Here is a 10574-nt window from a genome sequence, read left to right as displayed (position 1 = left end):
ATATATATATATGATGTAGGCTCAATATGATTCCCAAAGAAGTACATAATACACACAAATTAAGCTCAGCTCACACCCTCCTGGATGATGTAATCTGTCTTCATGGTTGTAAAACCTATATGCTGATGTTTCCCAATTTATATCTCTAGTCCAGATCTTTCCTGAACTTCAGATGTTTATATTTAAATGCTTACCTGATTGCTCCACTTAAATATTCTATAAGCAACTCAAACTTAGTGTAACTCCAGACTGCTCTCAGGGCCATGGTTAGCCTTCGAGCAAATTAGAAAAAAATATACATACCTTAAAACACTTTACTTCCATTTAGTAACAATTTTATAATTGATATACAAATTATTATGACTGTGATATGAATGGTACCCCCCTTTATTTTTGCACTGTATTGAGGACTTAACAACTACATGCTCATCTCCCCCCTCCAATGAGTAAACTGAATTGGCTCCTATTTTTTTTAATCCTCATTAATTTTAGAGCGAGGGGAAGGAAGAGAGAGAGAGAGAGAAAGAGAGAGAGAGAGAGAGAGAGAGAGAGAGAGAGAGAGAGAGAGAAACATTGATGTGAAAGAGAAATAATCTATCAGTTGCCCCCCACCCCATACTCGCCCTGGCCAGGGATCGAACCTGCAACCTAGGTACGTGCCCTAACTGGGAATCAAACCCACAACCCCTTTGGTGCATGAGACAATGTTCCAACCAATTGAACCACTTATCCAGGGCAAGATTTGGATCCTTTTTGATGCCTTTGCTGCGTGAACCTGCCTGGTGTCAGTGTCCTTCTCATGCTCCCCACACCAGTCAGTCTCCAAGTCCCGGTTGGCTACCACAAAGCTTGTCAGAACCTACCTGCTCTCTATCTCCCCTATGGGCACATTGATCACATCCCCTTACCGGTACTGTTGTAGCAACCTCTAGCTTTCCTCTGGTTGTCTCCCACCCATTCTATTCTTCACAGAGGGGCCAGTTACCTTTACAATAGCAGTACTTAGTTAGAAACACTCCAGTTACTCCTCATTAACCTCAGAATGAGGACCAAGGTCCTTCATGATCTGGCTTATATTTACCTTTCTTCTTGGTCTCCTTTTCCCACACTACAGGTTCCGCAGTTCATGTGTGCAGACAGTTTGCTCTTCCATGACTGCGCTGTGCTTTCTCTTACTGGTGCCACTGTACATGCTGTTTCCTCCACCTGGAAGGCTTCCCTTTCACTCCTAGCCCTTCACCTCAGGCTTGTTCATGGATCAGGTTGCGGTGGAAACCACAGTTTGCAAAAAGACTTCTCTAAATCCCTGGGGCCCGGGAATGATGCACCTCTCATATGGGCACATGGCACCTGAGACTGACCTCTGGTACAGCACTGTCACAGGATTGGCACCTCTCTGCTCTCAGTGAGACCCAGAGGCCAGGGGCTGTGTGTTGCCCTTGCTTTTTCAATGTGAGGTCCCTGGCACATAAAAAGGTGCTCACAAAGGTCTGGAATTGAACAAATCCATGGAAGAACATCAGCGTATCCTTGATTTCCTACTCATAGAACTCAGCTGGAACCTCCTCACTTTATTGAAAGCACTTGACAGACCAAAAAGTATAAAAGAAAAGTAAGGCATCTGTTATTTAAAATGGTTTTAACCTGATACTGGTGCTGTGCAAACCCCTGCTTCCTAAGACCTGGGTTAAAGGTCTGCTCCATCAGTTGTGGAGATAAACATTTCTTTCATCAAGAAGAGTCTTTCTCCCTCCCTCCCTCCCTCCGCCTGAATTAATTCTGGGTATAATTCCATCTGATGGAAATGCAGTATCTTCAGGAGGAATTAGATAGCTTTATTATGCTCTTATGGTCCTGGCTAATCAACTGCTCACTCCCATTCTAAATAATAATAACTAACTCTAAGTAGTGTTTACTAACTCTAAATATGTGCCAGACGCTGTTCTAAGCACTGTGCATATAATAAATAACTCTCTTCATCTTTACAAGAATCTTGTGAGGTAATTACTATTATTACCAGCATTATTCTCATTTTATAAGTGAGGAAACAGGCACAGAGAGGTTAAGTAACTTTCCCAAGGTTACATGGTAGAGCTGAGATTCCAACCTGGGCAGTCTGCCTGCAGAGTTCATGTTCTTAACTGTTATAGCACATTGACTTTTAACCTCATGTCAACCCTTGAACTTTAAAAATCAATTCAAGACACAAGAGCTGCTACTGAGTTGAGGATCCCATTGTAGGGATCACTGGTGACCAAGGGACACTTTCCCCAGGGGCTCAGCACCTGAGCACCAAGACTTGGGGATCCCCACCCAACTCTGTGGTATGCTAGAGCAGGCTCCTACCAGCTTAGGACACAAAAGCCAGTTGTTAACTAGTTAGGTAGATTGCATTCAGTGTTAGATTGTTGTTGGTTTGAAATCAGCCCTGTTAGGAGCATTTACACCATGGAAATTGGCAAATACTACAAATCAGAGACCATATCCCCAAGTGGTGTCCCTGCTAGAAGATCCCAATCTTGACTGAAAGAGCTTGGTCTGGGCCCAGAGGAGGATTTTAATTTTCCCAGGGCCTGGCTAGGCTGGACTGGATTAGATGTTTTTATCTGTGAGACATTTTCATTTGCTGGTATCAGAATGAATCTCTTTTTGAAGGCATAAAAAGTCACTGAGGCTAAAGCATATCCCAGAAATGCCAGGGGATCAAACCCATAACTGGGAATCAAACATGTGGCAACATGTTCTCATTCTGCAACATTTTCCTGGCCCCTCTAATCCCCAAACCTTTTCACCAATGACTCCCTTATTCCTCTGGTCACTAGTGGTGTCTTTCAAAGGCAGGCTTTTACACTGTTCTCAGAATTTCCACATGGCCTTAAGTTCTAGTTATTCACAGTCATAATTGGCTTGATAACTCTCCTTTTATTTGCTGCCCTCAGTTCATGGGCTCAATGCCTTGTGTCCATGCTGGCATTTCTTGCACCTACCAAATAAACTTGTAGCCCAACTTGTTTCTGAGAATACTTCTGGGGGCACCCAGCTAAGAGGGGCTAAGTGGATGGACCTGGTTTGGCATGCAAAGGCGGGAGTCCTGCCCTATAGGTTCGGTGGCTGAGCCTTCCCTGCAGCTGGGCCTGCCTCTGGCCTCTTGTCCTGTATTTTAACACTAGAAAGACTGAAATTTAGTATATACCTATATTGCCCAAAAGCAGTCAAAATGACTGCATCGTGAAAGAATAACTAATGTGTAAAGAAAATTGTTTAAAATTAATTTTTAATATTTTTATATTATTTACAGTTATATAACAAGTTATTCGACATTTCTTTCATGAATTTAGGGCACAAAAGAAATAAAATAAACAACTTATTAGAACAAGTATCACTGCATAAAGATTCGAATAACAAGTACTAGTTTAGCTTATTGAGCAACTGCAACTTATCAAGTATCGACAATTTATCATGTACTTGTATGTTATCATGTGACGGTAATCGAAAAAAAATGAAAACTGTTATTTCAATACAGAGCCGAACTGGTCATATAAGAAATTTACTCAATCTACACTAATAAAAGAGAAACATGGTAATTGGTGTATGACCGCTACCCTTCCCATTGGTTAATCCCCCTGTCACTCACAGAGTAGGGCCAAGATATGCAAATTAACTGGCAGCCAAGATGGCGGCCGGCAGCCAGGCAGCTGATGCGAACAGGGAGGCTTGCTTGCTTCAGTGACGGAGAACTCCAACATTCCCTGCCTGACTTGCCCGCCTCTCAGCTGCAACTCTAAGCAACTTGCGAATAAAGAAGCTAAAAAAAACCCAGAAACCGGCTTTACTCAGCAGAGCTTCAGCCAGCCGGACCGCAACATTGTATCAAATACAGCTGGTAAACAAAGGCCAGAAACCTGTTTTCAGCAGCCAGAGGCCTCAGAGCTAAAGCTGGCCCAGAATAAAATAAAAGAAAAAGAAAAAATGGAGAGGTTGGGAGCTTCAGTCCCAGCCTGAAAACAGCCCTCAGCCCCTCACCCAGACTGGCCAGGCACCCCAGTGGGGACCCCCACCCCGATCCAGGACACCCTTCAGGGCAAACGAGCCAGCCCCCACCCATGCACCAGGCCTTTACCCTATATAGTAAAAGGGTAATATGCCTCCCAGCACCAGGATCAGCGTGACAAGGGGCAGCGCCCAACCCCTCGATCGCTCTGCAGCTCTGTGTATGACAGGGGACGGGGCCCCAAACCCCTGCCCCCCACGGGCCCTGCTCTGTGTGTGATGGGGGAGAGCCATAACCTCCCCATTGGCCCTGCCCTGAGTATGAGAGTGGCGGCGCCCCAACCCCCTGATTGGCCCTGCTCTGCGCCCAACACGGGGCTGCACCTAGGGATTGGGCCTGCCCTCTGCCACCCGGGAGCAGGCTTAAGCCAGCAGGTTGTTATCTCCTGAGGGGGCCCAGACTGCAAGAGGGCACAGGCCAGTCTGAGGTACACCCCCTTCCCCGAGTGCACACATTTTTGTGCACCGGGCCTCTAGTTCAATAATAAGAGTCATTTGATTATTTAAAATTTCCCAAGCAGTTAAAATGACTGCTTTTGGGCAATATAGGTATAACACACATATATATATATATATACCGGAAATGAAGGAGGGGGAGGTAACTACAATTATTAATAAACACATTTATATGTTGTATAAAAAGTCACCAAATTCTAAGAAATTCTGTCATTATATACATCATTGTTTTTCTAATTGAAATTAAAAAACAGTCAAAATGACTCCCTTGGGCAATCTTGATGCAGTTCTGTGTTTTTCTGGCTCTGCTGCTGGTTTTGTGGCATAGGCCCTGCCTGTCCATCATGCTCCTTCGAGTGAGGGTGCATTGCTGACTGAAGCCTGCTGCCCAGGGCGTTCCCATTTCTCCAGGGAAGACTTTGGATCATCTGAAAGAGTTTTCCCCAGTGGGAGAGCGACATGAGCTCATTCTCACCATTCTGACATTACCTGGGAGCTGTTTGTCTCTGAGCCCAAGTAGATATTGCCTGGGTCTCACTCCAGGAAGACAATGTTAACTTTGGGAGGAAGTCACCAACTTGCTCAAGGTGCGGCCCTAACACATATCTCCAGCATGATGCTTGGGGAAGCAGTCTGTTTAAACTGGTCTGTTTCCTGGGTTTGGCAGGGAATAGAGATTTTGAGCTGATATGCCTGATTACAGTGATCCCGTTTATTCTTTAGATTACTTCTGACTTAGAGCTAAAACCTGCCTTTGGCTGCCAGGGGTGCTCAGTGGCAACATGTTTTCATTCTGCAAAAGGGCTAAGCAGCAAATGTAGGGCAGAATTGAGGAGCTGTGCCTCAGAGCTGACCCAAGAGCCAAACTGGTGGGGCAGGCAGGGGTATGGCTCCCTCCCAAATCACTCAAGTCCTGTCCTGGCTGTCCTCCATCACTCCCATTTCCCTGGAGCCTGGCTTCTAAATATGGGTTGTGATTTAAGTCCTGCATTTGCTCTCTAACTTTGGTAAAAAGCTGTAGGCAAGAGCAAAATGATTTGTGGAAGGAATTTAAAAATAAATTTAAATTCACAAGTACACAATGTGATATTATTTCATATCCCGAGATAAAGGAAAAGTGGCTATCCAGAGGGAAAGCTGATCATGGCCCATGGTCAGCAGAACTGAACACCATATTCACTGCGTGAATTGAATTCACTGCTGGTTACCAGAACTGTTTCATTCATACCTAATATCTCCTCCAGTAAAGTATAGAAGATAAAAGCTTAAGATTGGCACCAGGAATTTTTCTGTGTGTGTTTATCTATGGAAAGATGGGTTTTGTGTAACTTTATGTGCTCCAAGGCCAACGAGTGGGTTTGTATGGGCCCTGTCATTACAATGAGCAAAGGTGTGGGAAATTGTGTTTGCAATGGAACACTTATTACCTCTGTCTCCCCACCACTTTTTCATTTTGGTAAAATTTATGTCCCATTTTTATTATTTAACTGAGAATGAATCAAATAGTGATATTTCAGATGACAGAGTGAGTCAGGGGAGGGGAGTGGGTTGATGGGCAGTCAGAGAAGTGTGGGAGGGAGATCTTATCCAGGAGAGAATTTGGCTGTCTTCACAAATTATTACTCTGTGTAAGCAACCAGTCAGTGGCCCCAACTGTGGGCTGGACCTTGATTCTGTTGAATCAACTGTGAGCAAAAGATATGCTAGTCTTAATTTCCTATGACTCATTAAGAACGCCCTACTGGGTGGGTTGTACAGGAGCAGCCAATCAATGATTCTCTCTTATCATTGATACTTCCATCTCTCTTTCTCTCTCCCTTCCTCTCTGAAATCAATAAAAAATATATTTTTAAAAAGAACAAAAAGAAAGCCCTATTGAGCAAGCTTTGTTTCTCAGCTGAATCTCTATCACACGCACTTGGCCTCGGCTCATGGGCACAGCCTGAAGAGTTTACTTGGGTCACCGGGCAGCTCTTTTTAGTTACAATTTTCTGGGGTTACATATTGGAAAATATGGGCTGATTTGTCTTTACTGGTTCCAAACTGGCTGACAACTCTTACTTACTTGAAGCCCCTAAGTGAGTCCAACAAGCATTTATGCAGCAGATACTGGAGTTGTGGGCACGAGTGGAGAAGGTTTCAGCCACAATCTTGCCCCCTCGGGAGTTTAGACAGAGGCCTGCTTTAGCCAAAATCCAAATGACCCACATCATTTTTCACTGAACAATGATGAGGTCTTTTATTGCATTTATAAATGTCCCCAGAGGGCATTCTCAAATGGGTTCAACTAATAAACATGAGAACTAATAATTATCTTGTTTCAGATTGCTGGCATGTGTAACTGCTGTGAGGGGTCATGAGTATCCAGTTTGATCAACATTTCTCCAGCATCCTGACACTTGTGATTACAGAATTGGGATGCAGGTAGGGGTCAGGGAGCTAAGGGAATGAATTGTGCTTGTGTAATCCCTTCCATTTTGGGGTTGCTTTCTGAAATTTGGTTCTGTTAGGTAAGTGCATTTGATAGGTTTGGGTGATGCAATCCTAGTAGTTCCATCTTGGGTCGCTCTTCCAGTGACTTTTCCTGTCAGGAGTGCTGGGACTGACCCAGGTCTTAGAGGTGGCAGCATCCCCCAGGAGTTGTTCTGTGAACTAATCCAGGCTTCAGGTGGTCTGTGGGACTGTAGTCATGCTGTTTTCTCTTCCCCTTGGGCTGCCGCTCCTAGTTCCTCCATCCTTTCTCAGCTAGCCAGCAAGATGAAGAAAGCCATGTGTCTGGATGTGAGAGGCTCACCTGTAGGGTAAGCCTTGCATGGTGCCCCTATTGACGGTGATCCTTGAGACAGTTCCCACGTAGAAATGGAATGAGCACCAGGACCATAGGCTGCTTTGCCCAGAGTGAGAAGGGGCAGCTGGGTGTCATGTATGACTTAGGAGGCACTGGGAAGTTTACCTTTCCTCAGAAAACACTCCTATAACTAGTACATTAGTTAAAATTCCATAAGTAAAGCTTTATTTCCTTTAACGTAAGCTGTTATTGGGAAATATCCCAGGTTTGGTCAATACAGTAAGTCTTACCATTCATTCTCTATACAAATGAGTTTATTTGTTAGGTTAGGTTTATTGAAATATAATTTACATACAGCAACATGTGCTTTTTAGGTGCACAGGACTGAGTTTTGACCAATGTTTTCAATCATGAAACCACTTTCATAATCAAGATATAGATTATTTCCATCACCCTCAAAATTCCCTTGTGCCTCTTGGAGCCCCCCATTCCAACCCCTGGCAGCCACTGCCCTTGTTTCTGCCCCTTTTGCCTTTTTCAGAGGGTCATGCACATGGAATTGTATGGAAGTAACTTTTCATGACTGGTTCTTTTTACTCAGCCCAATGTTTTGGGGTGTCCTTGTGTCACTGAGCTCAGTGGCCATGCCTTTGTTTTACTGAGTAGCCATTCATAGTGTGAGGTCCCCTTGTTTGTCCCCCCAGGAGGGGAGAGAGCTACTGTGCTGCACTGACTGCCTGCCTGGCCCCCCCACTTCATACTTCTACCTTCTGTGACCCTGTATCCTCTCACTGTGGGTCTGCATGTCCAGGGAGGACCAGTAAGAGGGAACGAGCTCACAAAGGAAAGGGAGCAAGAGCATGAACATCATCTTGACTGACACACCATGCTGGGCGTGACCCAGCATGACAGTGAGGAGGTGACCAGTGACAGAACCTAAGATAGATGTGAACAAAGCAGGACCTGATTGGAAGGATTTCCCTGAAAATGAGAGGAACCAGGGCAGCTCCAGGTGTCCCATAGCAGAATCTGATGGACCATTTTATTGGGCACCAGGAAAAAGTCAACTCAACTCATGCTTGGTCCTAGAATCTGTCTGTCCAAGGTTCAGAGTCTTGGGGAAGAGAAGGCCTGCCTGGCCAGCCTGGGGCTAGGGAAGTCAACGTGCAGAATGACATACACAGGGAAAGGTGGCTCCTCCTCAAGACGTCGGGGTGCTGGGACAAGGGGAAGGGATGGCAGATACAAATGTTGACTCCTCCAGAAAAATATAAGCTCTCCCAAAGGAAGGTGGCTTTACCTGCAGGGTCATGTAACCCTTATAATTTACGCTTTCCTTAGGCCTGAGACTGTATCTGGAATGCACTTTATTAAATAGAAATTTCACTATTTGGGGTGGTGTTTGTAGGGCTATTCTCTAGTTTCCAGATATGTCCTCCTTTAGTGACCCCAGATTTATTTTATTTTAGTATTTAATGTTAGTATTTTCATGTTACATTTGTAGACACACACATGCACACATTCATTTCCTTGGCTTGAGTCCCTTGGTGCTAATTACATTTTTAGGTTGTATTGACTCTACTACCCTGAGAACTGCCTTGGTATCATTGGACTTTGTTCATAAATAAACAGACAAGGGTGTAATCTGGGCCTCTTATCCCAGGGTTTGAGCACTGGCCTGGGAGCCATCATTGGAGTTAGGGAAGTGTCCTGGATGCCTGGCTTATGATGAAGCCCTATTGAAAAGAATCCAACCTCTCTCAGCCTCAATTTCCTGTCAATGAAATAAGCATGTATTTTACACCTAATTCTGTAAGCTAGGATTTTTTACAAAATATAAGTTGTCAAGAGCATACTGGGAGAAAATGTTATTTAAAGTACATATTATGAACCTTTAGAATGACAAGTTGCATATGTCCATTGCACCCTAATGGTTTCAAATATGTTTTGTGGTGTCCATGAATATTTTATTTATGTTGAATAATGAAACCTGTCCCTGAAATACACATTTGATTCCAAGTTGATTGAGTTTAGGGGAAAGAAAAAGCATTCAATTGCATGAGTTCCATGGCTGTGCTCTGTGAACAGAGATGTGTGACCATGTTCTATCTCAAGCCCCTAGTCGCAATGTGGCATAGAGGGGTGACCTGCTTCCTGAGTCTTCCAGGAAGAGAGCCAGAACCAGAATTTAGACTCCAGTATGTTGGGGGTTTTACTTGGAGTTCTTTCTTGAATGGACCACTTCCATAATTTAGAGTGTTACCAGACCTTTAACTATAGTGAGAATAGCTGGCCAAAGGTGGCAAAGCATTTCTGCCTTTTCCATTAATGGTTAGAGATTGGTGATCAGAAAAAACAAATACATGTCAGGGATGTTGAATATGTATATTATTTTGGGCTTCAAACAGATGTGATAAAAAAGCTCAGTTATGGCAAGTTTTCTAAGTTAAACTTTTCCTGGAAAGAGCAGCAAAGAGGGTCCAGCAGTGGCAAGGGAAATGTTGTATTATATTAATGTTTATATTTGGCTGTAGCTCACCAACAATGAAAGTTAATGCAGTTCTCTCTTCCAGTCTGTGTATAAGTTGGCAAATGACAGGAACAACATTTGCTTCTAATCACGCATCCATCTTAATAATGCCAAGCAGATACAGTGCAGAAATGATTGCACAACAACCAGCATTTTTTTTTTTTAACATCAGAATCTTTATTAATTTGAAAGAGGACACCAAATCTGGGGAAAGTTACATTTTTATGTTTTAGATCATGATTTTAGAAGACAGTTATTAGGCCCATTTGCTGACAACATTAAGAATTAACAAATTATGATGTTAAAGCATAAAAGTTTAATGGCTTCATTAGATAACTATAAAGTCTGTTACTTAAGAGAGAAATATTGTGGTGTTTGAAATCAGGAAATATTTACTGAAGGACTCTTTGGGGTCCAATTTCTAGAACCAAGGCAAAGCTCACCTACTATGATCTAAATAATTTAAAAATAATAAAACAGAGGAGCAATATCTTTGTATGTTTGATGCCAACAAAGTTCCTTAAAATCTAAGAAAGTTGTCAGTCATGTGGGTGCTTTGAGTTGGCATTTATAAGATAAAAATGGAAGTCAAATTATCATAAGAAGTTTTAGTCTCTTTTCAATGTGGGAAAAGGGGGCATTTTTCTTTTGAGTCTGGTGTGGGAAAACAGGAGCCATGGGAGTCAGGGAGTGCCTACTTCTTAGTGCGAGTCACCAGAGAGCAGGGGCTGCTGAGTCTTACCCAGTCCT

The 10574-nt window shown here is 43.5% G+C and overlaps 1 pseudogene; it reads right to left on the bottom strand.

Moving 5' to 3' along the window:
• LOC102751661 overlaps positions 1-265 on the bottom strand; it is an 18219-nt pseudogene extending 17954 nt beyond the window's left edge.
• Between the last annotated feature and the right edge of the window lie 10309 nt (positions 266-10574).

The sequence above is a fragment of the Myotis davidii genome, unplaced genomic scaffold, assembly GCF_000327345.1.
Source record: "Myotis davidii unplaced genomic scaffold, ASM32734v1 scaffold486, whole genome shotgun sequence".
Taxonomy (NCBI): domain Eukaryota; kingdom Metazoa; phylum Chordata; class Mammalia; order Chiroptera; family Vespertilionidae; genus Myotis; species Myotis davidii.
This window is presented reverse-complemented; position numbering and strand designations above follow the sequence as displayed.